Raw genomic sequence first — 22,791 nt, forward strand, 5'->3', positions numbered from 1 at the left:
TGCGCAGTGCAGGGGAGGAGGCGATTGATAGATTATACAAGCTGGTGTGTAATATTTATGAAAAAGGGGAATTTCCGTCAGACTTCAAAAAAAGTGTTATAGTAATGATACCAAAGAAATCAGGGGCAGATAAATGTGAAGAATACAGAACAATTAGTTTAACTAGTCATGCATCAAAAATCTTAACTAGAATTCTATACAGAAGAATTGAGAGGAGAGTGGAGGAAGTGTTAGGAGAAGACCAATTTGGTTTCAGGAAAAGTATAGGGACAAGGGAAGCAATTTTAGGCCTCAGATTAATAGTAGAAGGAAGATTAAAGAAAAACAAACCAACATACTTGGCGTTTATAGACCTAGAAAAGGCATTCGATAACATAGACTGGAATAAAATGTTCAGCATTTTAAAAAAATTAGGGTTCAAATACAGAGATAGAAGAACAATTGCTAACATGTACAGGAACCAAACAGCAACAGTAGCAATTGAAGAACATAAGAAAGAAGCCGTAATAAGAAAGGGAGTCCGACAAGGATGTTCTCTATCTCCGTTACTTTTTAATCTTTACATGGAACTAGCAGTTAATGATGTTAAAGAACAATTTAGATTCGGAGTAACAATACAAGGTGAAAAGATAAAGATGCTACGATTTGCTGATGATATAGTAATTCTAGCCGAGAGTAAAAAGGATTTAGAAGAAACAATGAACGGCATAGATGAAGTCCTACGCAAGAACTATCGCATGAAAATAAACAAGAACAAAACAAAAGTAATGAAATGTAGTAGAAATAACAAAGATGGACCACTGAATGTGAAAATAGGAGGAGAAAAGATTACGGAGGTAGAAGAATTTTGTTATTTGGGAAGTAGAATTACTAAAGATGGACGAAGCAGGAGCGATATAAAATGCCGAATAGCACAAGCTAAACGAGCCTTCAGTAAGAAATATAAGTTGTTTACATCAAAAATTAATTTAAATGTCAGGAAAAGATTTTTGAAAGTGTATGTTTGGAGTGTCGCTTTATATGGAAGTGAAACTTGGACAATCGGAGTATCTGAGAAGAAAAGGTTAGAAGCTTTTGAAATGTGGTGCTATAGGAGAATGTTAAAAATCAGATGGGTGGATAAAGTGACAAATGAGGAGGTATTGCGGCAAATAGATGAAGAAAGAAGCATTTGGAAAAATATAGTTAAAAGAAGAGACAGACTTATAGGCCACATACTAAGGCATCCTGGAATAGTCGCTTTAATTTTGGAAGGACAGGTAGAAGGGAAAAATTGTGTAGGCAGGCCACGTTTGGAATATGTAAAACAAATTGTTAGGGATGTAGGATGTAGAGGGTATACTGAAATGAAACGACTAGCACTAGACAGGGAATCTTGGAGAGCTGCATCAAACCAGTCAAATGACTGAAGACAAAAAAAAAAAAAAAAAAAAAAAAAAAAAAAACTTCTTTATTTGTAATTTTTTTTATAAATATTTTTTTAATTTTAGTTTTATTAATCCCAATAGCACATATCAATTATCCTCCACATAAATCTTCATAACCAGAAATATGTTAACTAAAAAACTTAATCTAAATAATTTTGTTCTTTCTTCAGTTTTGGCTCTGTGTATCTGCTGTACATGCACATACAATTCCACAGTTTTTGTTCTTAATTAGTTGAAATTCTAAAGCTTATATTTATTTTCTACTGACTATATAATTTTTTTTTTTAATTAAATTCTTTACACATTTTATTAAAAATTTTATTTATTAATCTATAACTTAATTAAGGAAAACTTTTAAAAAATTCTCAGCTCCAATTTTTTGACAAGGCAACAATTTCTCAGAAAAATCTACAGTCCAAAAATTCATAAAAATCAACAAATTTGTTCCTCAATTTAGTAAAAAGATTTCTAACAGAAATCTGGGATGAAATATTTTTTTGGTCAAACTCAAAAACAAAGCATTTCAAGACATACAATCATGGGAACCTTTTTAGCTAATATTAATCTGAAATCAGCTTTTTTTATTATCTGGTGAATTCCTATGCAATTTTCAATCACCTGTATATATGTAATGTTCACACATGCCAGCCAGCCAGCCAACCAACCCGCACTAAATCTTTTTTACATTAACAATTTTCCTTTAAAATAAATATTTATAGCATCAACAGTTATAAATATACACTTCACTATAATAAAGCTAAAAAAAAAGGAAAAACTTTCTATACAAAACATCTATGTAACTTTCTTTCAATAAATAATTACTAATGTATAAAAATTACTTATAGCCTTAAAATAAATAATGAATAAAGAATGAAATAAATTTTCAATACTATTCACTTCATCCTCAAGTGAAATAACACTTTAAATAAATATATCATACAATATGAAGTGTAAACACATGTCTGTACAGTTACTAGGTAAACAGATGATCATAAAAAATGAAGATAAGATTTACATAATAAACAATAATGATAAAAGTGTTTATCAGTCATATTTTAATTTTAATATTAATAATGAAATAATATTTTTCTTACTATAATGATATTAACTATTTTATAAATAACTTTTTAAAATAACGGTTTGTTAACTTTATTTAATAACAGACTTAAAAAAAGGTTATCAATTCGACTGTATTTTTTTAAACGCATGTTACACAATATCTCCGACTTTAGTAAACCGACTTTGATCATTTTTTTTTTTTTTTAATCGAAAGAGTATACTTTCGCAGTAATCCCATACAAACATAAACCAAATTGATGATAATCTTAGGAACAATACCAAAATACCAATTGGCTCAATACCCTTAACCGCTGACTGCTCGCACCAGTAGTGTTGCTGTCTCTTCACTGTATAAGTAGGATATTAATAACAATTTATATTATCACTGTTTATAGTCTGTGGAAATGTTCATGGCATTTCTTTCTCTATTTTTCTTTCTTAAACAACCAATAAACATCTGACGAGCTACTTTCCTCTTAACTCCATATGAACATTAAATCTACATTTAATATTTATATAAAATGATAAAAAAAGTGTATTATTCCTAATCGCAAAACTATTATATAAATATTTATATTTTGCAATAAAAATTCTAATTTTGCAATATTAAATAGCAATACAACAGTTCCCAACTTAAATCACTCTGTATGAAGCAAATTAAATATAATTTTGCAATAAATAATATTCTATAGTTATTACAAACATTTTTTTTAACCTGGTACTCGCAAATAAATCCTATACAATGGATTACTCAATCCATAATTTCTGTCAAAGCTTTCTCATCATTTGGTCTATTTAATAACTTATCTGTGTCCAAATCAAACAAAGTGATGTCTTCTAAAGTTTTAACTCAAAAGAACAACATAAATCAACCCCTTCGCAAATTTTTTCTTGCCGAGGTTATCACTGCCCAGTCAAAGAGCTGTATACGTGGAGATGCTCAACATCTCCGTATCCCTGTCACTTGGTATGATGTACAAATTAATGGTTACGTCTTTCATTCTAAGATCAAATGTCTTGTCATTAAATTTTGAGTTCGGCTTCTGGTAATTCTCCTTCCTCATATATCAACCCGAGCTGGTGAAAATGTTGTTCTTTCATTTCATTTGATAAACGTTTATGTATTAAACTGACACAATGAGCATGACTCTCTAGACTTTCATTCCGTTAAGAATCTAGCTTTTGTATGTTCTCATTTGTGGGAGTCTGTATTCTCATTGTAGAGAAGTCTCTGCAGAAATATTCACGGTATTTCCTTCTCTATTTTTCCTTAATGGATCATTATTCCTTTCTTGGGAACTTTCTTTTAAATATCGCAGTCTCATCTGAGCAGCATATTTAGCAGGTAAACCCATATTTTAATTATATAATATATATTTTAAATGTAATATACGAAGGTCATTCAATAATTAAACAGACAAACATTTTCAGTGAAGGAAATGCTTAATGTAGGCGATTGAAATTTTTTAAGTGTTATCTGGCAACCTTGCGAAGAGTGTTAGTCACCTCTTCAATTAATATTTACATAAACATAACCTCTTAAATCTTAGTTATGGCTTATCTGCTCAAAGAAAGTACTTTTTAAGAACAGCGTTCTGTGATTCAATTTTTACACTCAAAAAGTGTACAACCATCAGAAATATTACACGAGTTGTGTATGAGTTTTTACACATGGGTGAAAAGGTTTAATAATAGTTGCAAAAGCGCGACCAATGAGCACCACTCCGAGCATATGGTTACAGTATCGATCTCGGCATTACATTCTCATATTGATTCACTTATTCCAGAAGACCGAAGACTTACAGTTGACAAACTACTGAAAAATGTCAAGTAAGTGCTGGCACAGCTCATTCCATCAATCAAAACAAACTGAACTACTGCAAGCCTTGTGCAAAGTGAATTCCCAGAAAGCTTACCATTCATCACAAAGCAAAGAGATTTCGCATTTGCACTGAACTCAAAAATAGTTTTAATAATAAAGGTGATCCATTTTTGGACACGATTTTAACCTGTGATGAAACTTAGATACATCATTTTGAGCCAGATTCCAAGCATCAAAGCATGCAGTGGAAACACCCTGAATTGCCTGTTTGTAAGAAATTTAAAACGAAACCATCAGGTGGTAAGGTCATGTTAATCATCTTTTCAAGTGCCCATGGTCTGATTTTCTGCGATTATTTAGAGGAGCAATGCACTATCAACAACCTTTACTAGTAATAAGCCATGATTGAGAACAAAGTCAAGCTTGCATTGAAGAAGAAATGTCTGGGACAGACGAGGAAAGGCATGTATCTTCTTCAAGATAACGCTCCACCTCATACGCACCTGATGCTGGTAACTATTAGCAAAGTGGGTTGGAAGCCCCTACCCTCGTCCTTCTTACAGCCCTGATCTTGCCCCTTCAGATTTTTTTGATTTGATGAAAGAAGCTTTGCATGGCATCAAGTTCAATGAAAACGAAAAGGTAAAGAAACAAATACAAAACTGGCGATCAAGGTAAAGAATTCTTTGCTGAGGGGATAAGAAGACTCAAAAAAAGATGGAACAAATGCAGAGAGGTTGGTGGGGATTACATGAAAAGTATACAAAAAAAAACTATATTTATTTAATAAACAATTTTTGATGTACAGCTATTTGTCTGATTAATTACTGAATGATCCTCGTATATTATAGAAGTTCTAGATACGAATAAAAATTATGAAATAAAAACAGACCTCAAAAGATAATAGTAATAAAAATTACAAATAATTATATTTTCATTTATTTTAACTGTTTTATTTATTTATTTTTTTTTAACAACGTATTTACAACAAATAAATTTTTTTGATGATGCCAGCCAACTCAGGTAAAAAAAATCCTATGATCAATATAACACAAATCCTATTTTGAACAATGCAAAACTGGTAATATAAGCTTTACTATAATAAAACAAGATCTACAAAATGCGACATACAAAAATATGATATAAGTGTAATATATAGATGCTTAGGTACATCACCAAAGTATATATATCTTTGCAAACTCAAGATAAGGTATGATCGAGAGACGCTCTCTCTTATATGCTTCTGAGGTTCCACTTTACTTGTGGGAATGCTTTTAAGCTGCCTAGCAGTCGAATGACACAGACTTCAAAAATAGTTATTTGTTGTAAATACTTTTACTTTAGTTAATATAATTATCGGTAACTTTTTAGTACTATTATATTTTGAAGTCTGTTTTTATTTTATATTTCATCATCTTTTTATAGCCAATATTACATAAAAAGAAGACATTGTTCTACATAAAAAAATTAACCATTTGAAATTAATAACTTAATAAAAAATAAATAACACTAAAAAACAGTAACTGAAGAAATTTTTAAAAATTATACCTATATACAAACTCAAAATATACATCTGTTTAAAGTTTTTTTTTCTTTTGAAGTTGACACAAAAATAAATCACAACCTACATACATACATATACAACCTCAATTAAATAACACTTGTGGGTTCTACTAACCCTCATTTTATGCAGACTTTATGAAAGTTGCAGAATCGAAGAAATATTTTTTTTATTTATTACTTTCTCATGTTTTTTATTACTTAATTTTTCAAAGTTTATTTTATTTCAAATAAAGTTTCAAATATATTATAATTTATATATAATTTATTTATTTTTTTTTTTTAATTTAAAAAGTGGACAGGCTTACAATTAATTGAAAGAAACCAGAGTAGGAAAAATAATTTGGTAATAATAGGTAATTAATTCATTAGTCAAAATTTCATGTATTTAATAATGGTGATTCAGAATTATCTGAAATAAGGTTCACAATAAAAAAAATTATTCTCAAAAGAAAACATTTCTCACAGATCATTTCTCATTCCTCAATCAATGAATCAGATTTCTCAGATAACAAAAATTATAATAGGCCTCAATACTTATTCACACAACCATGAACTAAATATGAATATAAAAAATGTAAAATATTCAGCTGAATAGCAAAAAACTTATTAAAAGCTTCAATACATTATGTATGGAAGAATTGTATTCCCTAAATACATCATTAACTTAGTATATCATATACTACTCGAACAGTACAGTATGTCATTATATAAATAATATATATTATATATAATGTAATATATATCATTATATAAATATCAGTAACAAATTTATTATTAAATAACAGAAATCGTCTCTTTTAATGCCAAAAATAATGTAAATTTTGCACATAATGTAATTTACTCAAGAAAATAAAATTAATATATCATAGTCCTCACCTGTATAAACTTGGAAATTTTTGTAGTTCAACAATGGTTAGGAAATTAATACTATCAGTTATGAATACTAAAATGTTCAGTAATTATAATAATAAATAACATTATAACATCATCCAAAAACAGTATACTACAATTTGAGGAGTAATTTAATTATTATGACTAAAAAACTACAAGGAAAAATAGATCCCAACACCAAAACTTGGTAAAACAAGCACCGGTGCTAAGTTAATACACGAAATAACTAGATTACAACATTAGGTGCGGGGAGGAAATAATACAGAAACCTAACAGTAACCAGATTTCTCAACATAATCAGTTATTTCTAATTAAAACTACGACATTAAAATCCTTATAATTAAAATTCAAAATATTATACGCTATCTAAAATATTAACATATACTATCGCAACACATCATATAAAATGGACGTACTGCTGAAGGTAAAGCGTAGTTGGTAACAAAATCTAAAAACTACTGTACAGTACAATTTTCGAGACTTTCAGACAATTACAAAACAAAAATGCGTATCTATATTATACATTTAACCACAGACTTACCACTAACTCGAGAATATCATAAATACTGGTTTTCTCAATACCCATCCACGTAAATAGAGTTACCAATTCCACACCAAAATGGCAAGATTGATCAAACAGCTAGAAACAACAATAACCTTGGAATAATATAACCAATGAGAAATCACTCGGTAGCTGAACAACCAGAGAGCCAACTGTTTTTGTGTGCGACAAAATCGTAATCATCTTCTACTAACTGATTCTAAAAAAATATTTTATTGGCAATATTAATTATAAAAAGAATTTTATTATTTTGAGTGATAAATTAATGCATTTGTTGGATATTTATTTTGGTCTAGTATTCTGTTTATTACAAAATATATAAAACAAAAATTAATTAGGTCAACATGACGAAATTTCGTTTAAGCGAATATATTCATTTACAAAATATATTTATTTTAATTACTGATAATGGATCCAAGAAATCTAAAAATACCGTATTAAGATAATACTTTAAGTTTTATTTTTGTTACTGACCGTTTGATATACTACGTTATATAACACACAATACTATATTATGATTAAATTAAGTAATATAAATTCCTAATTATTTAATATGCTTTCAGAAAATAATTTCAGAATTATTCTCTGTTTTCTTTTAAGCGTTTGTAGATGACAATTGCCTTAATGTGATCCGTTCCTAGGTTCGCAGGTACGTCCATTATAAGCAAACCACCTTTATATCAACGAATTTACATCGAATCTGCAATACCCGATATACCGGTAGTTATATGTCAAAATTCATCTATGACTATGTACCGAAAAGATTTGAATTAAGCAGTGTTGCTATCACAGAAACTAATCCTACTTCAAGAATACTTTAGCACTTTTGTTGAAGAAGACTTGTTGTTTAACTGGATAATAAATATTATTTCCTTTACAAACTTTAATCCACAGAGCAACACCAGTGTAATATTAACATCTAAAACTGTCCAAGATAAAGAAGCAAAGATTAGCCTCTTTCTTTTTTCCTGTTTAGCCTCTGGGAATTACCGTTCAGGTAGTACTTCAGAGGATGACATGTATGAGTGTAAATGAAGTGTAGTCTTGTACAGTCTCAGTTTGACCATTCCTGAAGTGTGTGGTTAATTGAAACCCAACCACCAAAGAACACTGGTATCCACACTCTAGTATTCAAATTCATATAAAGGTGCTGCCTTTATTAGGACTTGAACACTGTAACTCTTGACTTGGGAATATGTGTTCACCACTAGACCAACCCGATGGGTTTAGCCTACTTACTTTAAACAACACCTTGTTGCATCTTTAGAGAACAAAGTGATATCCATTTAAACTGCCAGACAACACTGACTCATGAAACAATTAAACATTGTTTCTGTAATAAATTTATCTTAATATATATCAGCTTGTCGGGCAGATGCAGCATTACTCCTGCTAGAAAATGAATAGGACTTTACTTATGTTAGTTAGTTTTGATTTGTCAAAAACTAATCTAGTATACTTAACATCAATCCAATTTGTATGGACATAGTTTAGTTTGTTGCTCAACAATTTAATTTTCTAAAACCAGTACTCATTACTACCCATTACCATTTTGTATTGTTAATGGACTTGATGGTGAAGATTTGACTAAACAAAATTCAAAATAAACAATTATTTTCAATGTGATTTATTTGAAAAAAAAGAAATGATTCCTACTACAAACTATATACTGATGAATCCAAATCACATATGGCTAATAGTTTACTTTTTAATTATAAACATTTGAAGAAATCAATAACCTAAATCCTTGTATTTTTTCCTGTTTATATTGCCACATAAGCTTGAAGCTTGTGTATAGGTTATGGAAATGGAATTTTGTAGCATATGAAAAGTGCTATTCCTGACTGGGATTTGAACCTGGGACCACCAAATGAAAGGCTGAGGTGCTAACACTCGTGCCATGGAAGCCGGAATTTGACTGTAGTATTCTATGCTATATACTACACTGTGTAACATAGTAAACAGAAAGTCACAGATTTCAGACCAGCTATACAACTCTGATCAAATTAAATTATTGTACTATCAGGTATCAATTGCAATTGAAGTGCCTATAGCCATATAAGTGATTATACAGGACATCCACCTAAAGGATAAATTTTAGCCTCTTATAATAATTTAAAGTACTGCTGGTATAAATCAGTTTAATCCTCTGTAATTACTGTTCCATGATTATTAACCTACCTAAGATTTAGTCCTTGGGAAATTATATTGTTAATTCATTTGCAAACTCATAAATAAATTCATATGGCAATACAAATAATCCTACATTTAATGAAGAAACCCTTTTGGTAAAAAATGCTATTTAGTACACATTTAAACACTTAAATTTTGACTTTGTAATAGATCTATAAGGAAAAACATTAATTAATAAAGTAACATGAACAATATTCGTTTCCCAAACTATATTTGCAATATACTTTCATAAGCACCCAATCAGAAATAGCCACATTTATCCAGCATATTTATTGATACTATAGCCTGTAAAATGTCCTGTATGTTGCAGAATGTGGGGATTTGAAGGCCTAGTTTTGGGAAGATATTTTTTATGTCATTAACAAACATGAACATGGGTATGTTCATATTAAAGTCAGTCATATTATTAGAAATGTTTCTCAAGAATATATTTTATGTACTTTTCCTAAAATGCAATTCAACATCTGGTTCCAGATTTTAATATTATATTTCTGTTTAAATATTAAATGTCCAAATGTTAAATATGTTATTAGTTATATAAACTAACTCTTTTAATTTATTATATAATATTAAATATTCATTGTTATAATTTTATACATCAACATGTATATGCTTCCAACAACATTAACTGTACTTCAAAGATGCAACTCAACTAATGTCTTCCTTTTTTCCTTAATGGCAGGTTGATACTCTGTGTCATTGTGGAAATTGAAATAGTATCTAACATTCTGCATAAAAATTGTGGGCCAAAAGCAAAAAAAAAATTTTTTTGAAGTGGATAAGTACTTAGCATAAATTCTCCAACATGTATATATATTATTTTACTGAAATTAATGTTTTTAAGATTCAAGTTATTCTTCTGTACTATTAAATTATATAGCAGTAATGGAATTATTTCAATCATGACTGATGATGCAGGATCCTACAAAAACACTTTTACGGTAAAATAAATGTATTTATTATATCACTTTATAATAAACTCTTACTAGCTAATATGCATATTTTTCTAAAACTTTTTTTTAAAAATAATTTTCCCCTCTAATTAGTTAACTTCAAAATGATCAAAATCACTTGAAAAAATAATTCACAATGGGATGACAAAATATTTGGATAAATTTTCTGTTTTTTAGTAGACAAAACCAAATCGAAACAAAATAAAAATTTATTTGTGTTTTTTTGTTCTGTTAATCAGTTTGGTTTCACATGGAACTAAAGTATAATTTGTTTATTCTCACTGGCCCAGAATGCAATGGAGAAACTGTAATGAAAAATTACACAAATCATCTTTACTTTCTGCTAATGTATTACTATATGTTGAAATTCTGGTTTTTAATAATTCACCTTAAAATGTCGCCTTACAAAGAAGTTACATTCTTTCCATAAATTTAATGTAAAATTTTATATGATTTTAAGTTTGAAAAATTTAGGATTTGAAGTATACGATATCCTCAAAGTTGTTTTAGAAGCACAATTTCCATGAATTTTGGAAACTAAGTTATTAAAAATATAAAAAAAACTGTTATAGATAGTCATACTTTTCATGCTGATCAATATATTAAATGATTTTCTTTTTAGAAATTATTTCCTTATTTTTATGGAGTACAAAAAATTAGAAGGTTCTCAATTCAATTTTTATGACTCCATTTTTTTTTTTTTAATTTTGTTATCTTACTTTTCAGAAGATTGATTTTGATGATCCTTTTTTGCGAGGATCTCTCATATTTTGAAAAGAAGGTACTTCTGATGGTACTTTTGTAAGGTGATAACTCTTTCCTCTTTTTATCTTAAGGGGAACAAAAACTTGTATTTTTCATTGAAGATATTTTCCTTTTTTTATAATTATTGCTTAATGTTTTATTATAGTGAGTTTTGGATTAGGATAAACTTCAAAATTCTGGTAATGCTTCGGGTAAAAAATGACAATCTAAGCATTTCTTGCATTTTGGAGTATTTACTCATAATTGGCAAGTTTTTTTTACATAGTTTCTTAACATTCCTTTTTTTATTTTTATCAAAATGCGGATGTTTTAATGAATGATTTTTTCATGTGAGCAGTATTTTTTGTATGGTGCTTAGAATAAAAATAAAATAAGCCTTAAAGATTAATAAATAATACTCTCATTATATTTTGTTGGCATAAGTTGTTTTTAATTTGGCTACAATTTCAAGAATAAGTGAAAAAGTATTATGTTCTATTTATACTGATCTCCAAAGCAGGCTTTTTAAAAAATATATTTACATTATTATTTTGTAATTAATTTGAATATTTTCAATTTCCAGTCTACTTAATATTTTTATTATTTAAGTTTAAATCTGTGTAATCCAACAGTTACGCAGAATGTACAAAAAAATAAAGTCAAAGTTTTAAAGCTATTTAATATCTCTTAACTTTGACTAACAGAAATGAATCACAAATAAAAGAAAGAGTAACTCTTGCAGTTTTTTCCTACAAGGAAAACAATGTGAGTATTTTTCATTACGCTGCCCATATTCAATCAACAGGAGTTTGTCCCGTACTTTAACTAGCATGTCTGGAGTAAAGAAAGTTTCTTCAGTCCTGGCCTTAAATCAGTAAATATTAGAGGCACACATACAAGATCCTTTATAAAACCCCCAAAGGAAAAAACACATGAGGTCAGATCGGGTGACCTTGTAGTTCTCTATAAACAAACCCTGTTATTGGGTCCATGCCAAGCAATTCACCGAATGGGGAAATGTCATTCAACCATACAGAATTATGCAAGTGACGAGGGGCAACATATTGTTATCAAATAAAATTTTCTGGTCCACCTTGTAGTCAAGTAAAAAACCATCTATGCCATATATACAAATATGCAACAGCTGTTACACTTACTTCAGTGGAAAAGAACAGCCTGTAAAGTTGACATTGGGATATTACAAAGAAAATATTTAATTTTGGACAGTCCCTTTTGTATTGTATGAGTTCATGTGGTTTTATGACCTCCAGATATACACATTGTTTGCATTAACCTTTCCACTACAATGTTGAGCCATCACTAAACACAACACGATCAAGAAAGTTATCGTCTTCATGCTGTAACAGTTCAATGTGAAGTCGGCTTGTAAACAGCTATAAATGATATAGACATATTTGTCAATGTTTCTTTAAAATGATTTCATCATCATTGGTATTGTTAGTTTTTGGCCAGCCTTCCAAACACATTTTTTAGGACTATATAGGAAAGACTCCCTAAAAAGTTCCACATTTTCTTCAGACGCCTTCAGTCATCCTGTACTCTTCTTCTCTTTACACAGACATCCAATTTGTACGGAATAAATATTGAACTGTAACTACAGATTCATATTTAGCAAATTGCAAAATACAGAGGGCTTTCTGTTCAAGAGTCATCATCTTTGTCATCTAGTGCCACTGTCCAACGGAAAGGTAAGGAATCAATCTAAGGCCATGCATGCATCTAAAATTGTCCTTTTTGTTTTTGATTCTAGCCTTAAATAAACACTGTACACTTCATCAAAGAGAAATTGTAACAGATTAAAACTGCAATATTCATTTTTGTACACCTGATATTATCAGAGTACTTAAGCAAGAGAAAGCTGAATCAACACTGAGAAAAATTTCCATATGCAAAAAATAATCATTAGCCACAGGGAGCTACTGCTGTGTGATTGATTCTGTGTGGGGTTTAGCTTTATAATTTAACCCAGATCAAAAAAGCTACTGACGAAATCAACTGAGAAGTCAAATCAAAATCATATACAGATATCAGATATAATTTAAAGACATTTCTAAAAAAAACACAATGCCTTAAAATGATAGAAGTATTGTGATTTCTAAAGCTAAACATACACCAAAAGGCATTTTATATCCAAATAGATGTATGGCAAGCATAAAATTAACAAACCTGATGTAGTTTAAACAATTGCAACAGTATCTGCATGATTGTGAAATGTAAATGCTGTGCTCACAAAGAATACAAATCAGGAAAGATTTACTCAGTTCTTGTTATTAGATCTACACTTAATTTTACTCAAGTTAATCAATCACGATTAAGCTGAAGATCATCTTTATTGGGTTAAGTTTTTTACCAACCGTTTTACAATGCTTGAAGGCAAATGCATTTGTCAATCTTCAAGTATCATTCACTTTATGTTCATCAAGAAGTGACAAGAATATTGAAGTTAGCCCTTATGCCTGTATAAGAAGATGGTTGAATATTACCAATTCCAGCTACATAACACTGCATAAATAAATAAATTAAATACTAGTTGAAGATAATAATGACAAGATTTTCAAATGCTTAATTTATCACATATTTATTATTTTACACAATGAATTTCATAAATGTAATAATTAGTAAATGTTATAAATATGTACACTTTTCCAGTATAACACAAAAATACTGACTTAAATTAATAGCTAAAACGTAAATTAATAAAAGCATGAAATAACTCTTGTCTACTATTACAAATATGCGTATAATAAATATTGTACAATAGCTAACTTTTATGCGTGATGTTGTACATCATAAGATAAACAATAACAATAAAAATTTTAAATGTCTACAAAACGATTAACAGTTTAAATTTATTATAATAATAAACAACAAATATTAAAGCTATAACAACCAACATATAAAAAATTAACAGTATTTTGTTTTAAAAATAATTAAATTGAAAAAAATTAGAACTCATCTCTTCTCTCAGTAAACTTTAACATATAACAAATACTAAACCATTATCAACTATTTCTTTACATAATTACATTTGAAGAAAAATTCATAAAATAATAAAAAAAGCTAAGTTTTTAAGTAAAAAAAAGCAACTACTAAAACTGGATTAATATAAAATTAACAGTCATTCCAAATTAAGTAGTTTCTTTCTTATTTTAATTTTACCATAATAAAAAATAATAATTTATTGAAAGTAATTTATATTTCATCATTATTTTTTATGAAAAGATAGAAGGAAAGTGTGGGCTAATGACACATGACTCATTTGGAAGTCAAACTGCAGTTATCAGAATGGAATTACAAAAAATAATTAGAATAATGTAAAGGTACAAAAATACATATTTATATAAATAGTAAATTAAACATCAAAATGCAGTTTTACTTTTCCAGAATTGTAATATAGAATGTTATATTAAACAAGAAAGTAACAGTAATGATTGAAAATGAAAGAAATTCAGTTTTTCAATTCTCAATATTTTGAGATCTTGATCTCTAGAAAACCTAGCATGCAATTTTATAAGTGCAGATATGTGTTGGTGTGTGTAAATGTCAATTCGCCTAATATTTCTGGGATATATAAATGTATAACAATAAAGTTTATTTGATAACTTGTGATATGTGGCAATGATATTACAATCTTTTTTAATGAAAACTGAATAATAGGGTGGGGCAGTTTCCTAACCATGAATACTACCTTGAGGTACATGTATTTTGGACATTCTTTTAACTCTAGAAAAGTTTTTGTCAGTGCAAAAAATTTTAAATCTCCTCAAATGTAATACTTCATCATTAGCAACACATTTAAAAAAAAATTAATTTAAGTGTAATTAGTCTTCCTGCAATAAGCAGATAACCAATTGCTTTAACTCATTGCACCAGTATCGGAATTAAGAATTACTTTTAAAACAAATATAAACAAACTCCATAGTTCATCAGCAATTTATTTATGCCTACTACAGTTTATAGTATTAATAAATATAACATATTGCTAAACAACATTATATTTATATCATGGTACATCAGCTCTTCTTTAAAATGAATCAATTAAAAAGATAACAATAGAATTAGAAATAAGAAGAAAAAATATTCTAAAAGAAAATCAAGTAAAAAAATTTACCATCATAAAAAAAAACAATATGATTATTCATTGTGCGCTCTACTAGTTATATAAAATTAAAAAAAAAAAAAATTGATAGCCTACTGGTAATTATAATTTTTTTTATTAATCATGGAGAAGTGATAATTTTTTTTTAATTTTCTTAAATTTGTTGTATTTTATACTTTGATTAATAAAATCTTATAAAGATATAATAAATCAGAATGTCTGTCTTTTCATATAATCTACCTTAGAAGAAAATTTACAGATATATTGTTTAACCTGTCTTTTGATATTTTACATCATAAAAACTATAATGAAATAGATGGCATTAATCAAGGCGAAAATCTTTTGGTTTTAACTTTTGAAACAACTTGAATAGTATTTGAGAAAAGCTGTAACTATACTTAACAAAAAGACTGAAATTATGCATTTGCTGATTCATAACACAGAATTCCAGTAAATCTACTCAAACAATTTTTTTTTTAATTTAACTGAAAATTTTAATAACCTTATAGAGCATACTTTGATTTTAATAAAAAATGATTTGCTTAAAAGATTTAACCAAAATTTTTCTTTAATTTCTTGTCAAATTTTGTAAACTTAAGTGCAGTGTAATTTAAGTAAAATTAAGTAAGACATAAATCTGCATTTTGTCACTACAACCCAACTCACCTCACTTAATTATATTACATGTTAAATTTGTTTGCATTAACTTTATTATATTTATTCAACATGTAGTTCCATAAAGATCAAAATTTGATAGATGATGTTAGATGTGATTACTTTTGTACAGTTAAATTATACATCATCTTCCTTTCCCAAATCCTGAAAATTATAGGACAGGACAGTTTCTCTCAACATCAGTTTTTAAAAAAAATACAAATCGGTTAAAAATATAATCCTGTTTAAAACAGAAAATAAGAACAATACTATCCATAAATTATAAAGACTAAGTAAAATGTTATTAAATAACAGATAACTATATTACAATAAAATGCAAAACTAAAAATTAATAAAATATAAAAATATACTTAAACTAAATTCTAGGAAATAATTCTGGGAAAGAATATTCTATAAAGGCAAGTAACTGCATAATAATAGAATAATAGGCAACAAGTAAAGGAATGCATCTGTACTCAGTATTGTTTTTATTTTTTTATAAAATAATGCAAGTAATAAATAAGTGTGAACAATACATGTTATTACATCATATCAGAATATATTTTAAATAATAATTATTATTATTATTATCATTATTCTGATAACTGTTCTCCCTTTTAACGCTTGTGATTTTGGAAAACATGGGAGATTTTGGGGAAAAGTGTCCTACCAATTAAAAAATACGAAATAAAGTAAAATGCCAATAATCAAATAACTAACAATTTAATGCCAATACCGTGCAGTAAACTAATTATAGTAAAAGCTTCATTCAAGTAACTGGTTCTTGCAGATCACTGAAGTAAAGATTGCTGGAGAGTTTATCGCATAATATTGGCAATTTTTAATAGTTAATTATCATAACAATAATGCTACTTATGAAAAAATTTTTACTCATAAGTGTGACGCATGATCTTAAAATACAGTCAAAACATTAAACTGTAATGAAGAAAATCAAACATGTCTATTATATAAACATAAACCTGCATCAGGTCAGGTATTTATAAAAAAAAAAAAAAAAATAAATCACTTCCATTGCAGTTTACACCTTTATGACCATATCAGATATATTATTTTAAATATATTGAAATATTTGAATGATATATTTCAATCGAAAAATAAATCACATAAATTTCTTATAATTCTTCAAACAGAATATATATTAAAGATAAAGTATTTCTACACAGCTTCTAGCTGCTACATGTAAAAGACTAAATTAAGATTTTCAAGCTATAATTTTATGTTATTACACATTCATAGGTATTAAAACAAAGTTATAACAAAAAATCCTTTTTACTCCAATTTAATAAAGCAATCATTGTAAATTAATGATTTAACTGGAACTAAAACTGCTCATCAGTTCATCAGTAAACACTATTCATCATCAAAAAAATTGTACCTTCTGTGAATGCAGCGGCGATTCATCTAAGATGTGTGGAAATTGTGTTGACCAATATCTGTCACTGTGACTATTGATATAGGTGAAAATACGCCTCATCACAAAAAAATCACATTATCCAGTATGCCCATCCTGTTACTTTTCACCTGGTTGATAAACCATTGGTAGTATCTTATTTTTTTAACAATGTCTGAGGGTTTTAGTTCCTGAGTGCAATGTATTCAGTATGCATGTATTCATAATTTCTTTAAGGTTTTTGTGCACTCCTGTACGATTCTTGTTTGCAATGATAATTTACACAAACTTTACCTTGGAGACTTTTCAAGTAATGCACGTACCTCATTCATTTTCCCTTCTGTCAATACTGAAGCATGCCTATTCTTTTTCTTGTTAGCAACACTTCCAGCCTCTCGAAAGCGATTGATGATTCGCATTACTATCAAATTATTTGGCACAGGTGCATATGGAAAAGTCTAACATGAAACTGTTCTCCAACGTAATCATTTGACTTACTTTCAAAGTACACATCGACAATAAACACCCGTTATGCTATTGAAAACTGCACAATTAGTCACAAAAATCATGCCATGTCACACCACACATTCTGTAATTATAAAGATCATGTGCTCTGTATGCACAAAAATGATTAATGCATACTATATGCTGATGCCATCTATTATTGATAGGTTAGCTAACTATAAAGCCAATACCTAGATATCTATTAACTTCAAAAAATTTCTAAAGCAAGGTTACTCAATTTCAGTGTGCTCAAGACAAATGATGTGTGCGATAAAATGATCATATTGTATTACTTATATTGGCCCCTTAAGTTGATTAACAGATCTAACTTAGTTTGGTAAGAGCTATCAATTTTTGTATCTGAAGTTGAATTATTATAAGCAGTGTTCCTCTAAGTTCAAGTCAACAGAGATTTAATTAAAAAGGAAAATATGGCAATAAGACAAGTGTTAATTTACGGTTAAAAATTGGATAATTATAGCATAATTTGAATTCTGATGACTTTTTTCTAAGCATAATTATTTTTAAGTGAATCCATCAACTTAGGGAACACCTAACTTATTTTAAAAAATTCATGTTCAATTTACAATTTTTACCTTCATGTTACATTGCAGCAAATCAGTGACTAATTCTCAGACAATTTAATTATGAATTTTCAAACTAGTTGTACCAACTTTACAAAATCACAATCAAATAAAACTGTATGATGTAAGAAAATTTACTAATTGTGTTTTTATAATTATTTACTTTATCTTTACTTTACTTACTCTTTATCTTTTAAGTATGGTACTAAAAACAAAATACCAAACCTGCCAACAATAATTAATTGTAAATAAATTTTAATCTGTTACTAGTGAAAAAGAATAATATTTCTTACATACTAATGGTTGTTTTATATAAAATTATAGAATTATAGTTATGTGTTTTTTAAAATTGAATATAATAATGATATTTTATTGTAAAATGCAATCCATTACATTTACATACTAAAATGGATATTTATGTCCCTATTATATTTACAGTGAAATAATTGTGCAATGACTGTATAAACTATATATAATACAACCAAAAATCAAAATAAGTAATATTTAACAGTATTGTACAAGTCAAAATACAATTCAATTCATTTGGTTAAAAATATAGATTACATGACTTTTTAATGATTACACTGGAATGATATCAGTATAAAAAAATATCAAAAAATTTTGTTTGTTTCCTTATAGGGATTCTTTACATATTGGAACGCAATTTTTTAAAGCTCCAATGAAATTAGACTTTTACATTTGCATTTAATAAATTCTGTTTTAGAATATTTCTGTGTTATTTTTTTGTATCCAATAGTAACAAAGATGTAAGAATATTATTAATATGGTTTTCAATCGATTAAAATCATAAATAACTTGCTTCTCATTTACTTGGCAACTGTTCTTTCAGAGAATCCTTTGGAGCTAATTATGTACTTTCCTTATTAGTGACCTTATAAAGATATGCCTTTTTTAAGACAGGAACTATTAAAACAGTGCTACCAGTAGCTTCACTGAAAAAGGAATTGCATAATAAGATTGAAAGGGTTTTATGGAAGAACTATTTTCATTAATTTTACGGAAAGTAATTTATAATTTTTAACAGTGTTATCATGTTTTGTAATGGTATTCAAAAAATTTTTAAATAGTCTTTATACTTACATATACACTAACAAAAATTAATTTTATTCTGAAGGATTTTAATTTACACTAACCTTAATTTAGATTAAGATTACAAAAAGTTAAACTGAAATAAATAATACTTTTTGTAACACGATTTTAATTTTTTTTTCTATAAAATGTTTATCATAATTTTTCACAGCTCTAAAATTAAGTAATTACAATCCATTAATTAAATTAATTAAGGGATTCATATTGTGCAAAAATTAATGTTTTCTGATAAATAGATTTCATGTTCTTATAAAAAATAAATGTCAAAATAAATTATTATTTATCAAAATTATTTAAAAACCTATGAAATGACAAATTGGACCAAATTTTATACATATTATGTTTTTAATAGTTTATTCTAAATTTTTTCTCACTTACTCTTATGAACATTTCACTGATTGGTGCTGCTTTCAGATTGGTGAGTTTTGAATTTGGCAAATCCATATTTAGAATGTGATTAAAAAGTGTGTTGGATTAAAAAATTGGATTTTTTATGGTTTTTATTTATAAATAGTAATTAATTATTATACAAAAATATAAATAAATAATATAAAATAATATATAATGCTAAAAATAATAATAATTATTATTATAAACAATAACAGATTTAGTGATAATACCAACTGACGCCAAAATGACTAATAACATTTTTAAGTTACTATACCCTTGTATTTATTAAATTTTGTATGGTTCATTTTTTCAAAGTTTATAATTTCAGGTGGTTTTCATTTCCAATGATACAGTTAAAGCAAAAATAAAAAATCTGTACAATATGCAAAATAAATGTTAATGACTACAAGCAATAAATAGATTTATTAGAAAATCACACCTAATCCGTAACAAATAACTGTATATGAACCAGGATAACAACGGTTGGTTACCGTTTCTAACTAAACCAATAAAAAATGATCATTGTAGTCTACGGGTTTGAACATTCAAACATTGTACAATGGTTGGTTTCAGCAAGAAATGGAAGCTAACCATTGTTTTTCTGGTTTACAGCAATTGTAGCTGACTGTCCATGAATTTTATTCAAGGAAGTCTTGCTCCTCAAAAAAAGCTTTAATAGCACAGAATATATTATACAAAATTAAACTGCAAAGAATTTCATAGGAAAAATTTTTTTTGTAAAATTGTGTTTCAGTCAACAGCACAACAAAACGTGGTAATTTTTTAAAATTATTAACAACTTTCAAATTGCAGTTCATGGAGTCTGTCCTTTCAGAAATCAGTGGGCCATAATTTGCTTTCAAAGGTTTCATTGTTCTAGGATTAAAATCACCACATAATTTGAAAGGAAGTTATTTATAATTACTAGCTCCCCTATTTTATAAGATATTCATTATAAATTAATAAGTAATAAATATTTTTTATAAAGAGAAATATCTTTCCAAAAAAAAATAAATCCTTCTAAAGCTCAAAGTTTATTCAAAAGTTAACAGTTTGCTTAATGTCTGAAAAAAGTAATAATGCTTTTCCAAAATTTATTATTTCTTGATATAACTTCAACCGATATATATATATATATATAAATACACGCTCATGAATAAACACACGCACAAATTAAATATATAATGCTTTCTTCTTAAAATTGTAATGTTTTCAGAAGAGCTTTATCTACTTCCTACAAAAAAAATCAATTATACAAAAATATTTTTCAATATTATCTTACAATGAAAAATCCAAATAAGACATGACAATTTTCAAAGTTAATAAAAAAAAAAAAATTCAACAAATATTAAAATAAAGACATATACAGAATAACTATGTTAAATATAATAATAACATATATACAGTGTACCACAAAGTTTTCCCAGGACTTTCATCACCTATTCTACTATGAAAATAATGGAAAAAGTTCATGTAAACAAACATATGTTCTAAAATGTTTCTTTTGTCTGTTACAGTTAATGAAAGATTTCACTCAGATTTCAGCTACCCTGGTGAAATTAGGCGATATTGAAATTTTTAGAATGTTAATTAAGGGGCAGTGGTGGTTTCTTATGGTTTATGAACTTGAAAAATCGAACAAAGTAGGTCCCAGAACCATATCTGCAGTAGTTTTTGAGAAATCTGAGGTGCAAACCAATAAATTGTGGTAAAAAACCCTGTTTTTATGTTTGACAAACGGTAACTTTGCTAAACGGGTAATTTTTAAAATAATTTATGTGATTCTTTTATTAATTAAAAAAAATTATTAATAAAAATTATTAAAGTAATTTTTATTTATTACTGTTGTGTAATTAACAGTTTTTAAAAATTTTTTAACAGTAAATTTTTTTTCAAATTTTTCACATTACCGAAAAAAAATTTGGTTTTTGTTTACATTAAATAAATACTTTTCTAACAAATGTAGTAATGTACTGTTTCTAAAGAGAATTCAAATCTTTCTAACTTTTTTTTTTATTCAACCTACTATTCACCTTTTTGTTCAGAATTAAATTCTCTACAAGTTTTGTGTGTTCATTGTCCAGTTAACAAAGTTATTATACGTCAAATATAAATATCAGGGGTTTTTACCACAATTTATTGGTTTTCACCCGAGATTTATCAAAAACTACTATAGATACAGTTCTGGAACGTATTTTATTCAATTTTTCAGGTCAAAAACTGTAAGAAATCACTAATTCTGCCCTAAAAATTCCAGTATGAACTCATTTCACTAGTTGTAACTCGCAAATGAAGCACTTTAAGACATTTGTTATATGAACTTTTTCCATTATTTTCACAAGTAGAATAATGAAAGTACTGGTAAACTTCATGATTCACTATGTATATAGCTAAAGCTTACGCATTTATTGCCATATTTGTGCTTTGTATACAAATTTGTACATTATAAATAATTTTAATGTTTTAACATAATTAAATGATCATAAAAAAAATAATTCATTACAATAAATTATTTATGTATCACAAACATCAGTTAAAAATAAATATCAGAATATTAATTAAATTAAAAACAAAATTGCACAATATAAAATGATAAATAAATAAATACCGTACAACCTTCATAATGCAACCCATATAACATAATTAAATTTAAGCATTAACACGATAACAAATACATATATCTTAACTAAAAGTATTATTATTATTATTAGTTATTATAATAAATTATTCATAAATAACTGAAACTCTCTAACAATTTACTCATATTGTTTCATATAAAATTCTGAATGTTTCCAAATAATTAA

The 22,791-nt window shown here is 27.4% G+C and overlaps 1 protein-coding gene across 5 annotated transcripts in view; it reads right to left on the reverse strand.

The window, feature by feature from the left end:
* Positions 1–7,460, reverse strand: part of LOC142319753 (uncharacterized) — a 105,742-nt gene extending 98,282 nt beyond the window's left edge. For all 5 annotated transcript variants that reach the window (XM_075357386.1, XM_075357384.1, XM_075357383.1 and 2 more), the window contains exon 1: positions 7,304–7,460. The gene's annotated coding sequence lies outside the window, so the exon portion shown is untranslated. The remainder of the gene's footprint in view (positions 1–7,303) is intronic.
* Positions 7,461–22,791: the final 15,331 nt, after the last annotated feature.

Source organism: Lycorma delicatula, chromosome 2 (genome assembly GCF_047948215.1).
Source record: "Lycorma delicatula isolate Av1 chromosome 2, ASM4794821v1, whole genome shotgun sequence".
In the NCBI taxonomy this organism is placed as follows: domain Eukaryota; kingdom Metazoa; phylum Arthropoda; class Insecta; order Hemiptera; family Fulgoridae; genus Lycorma; species Lycorma delicatula.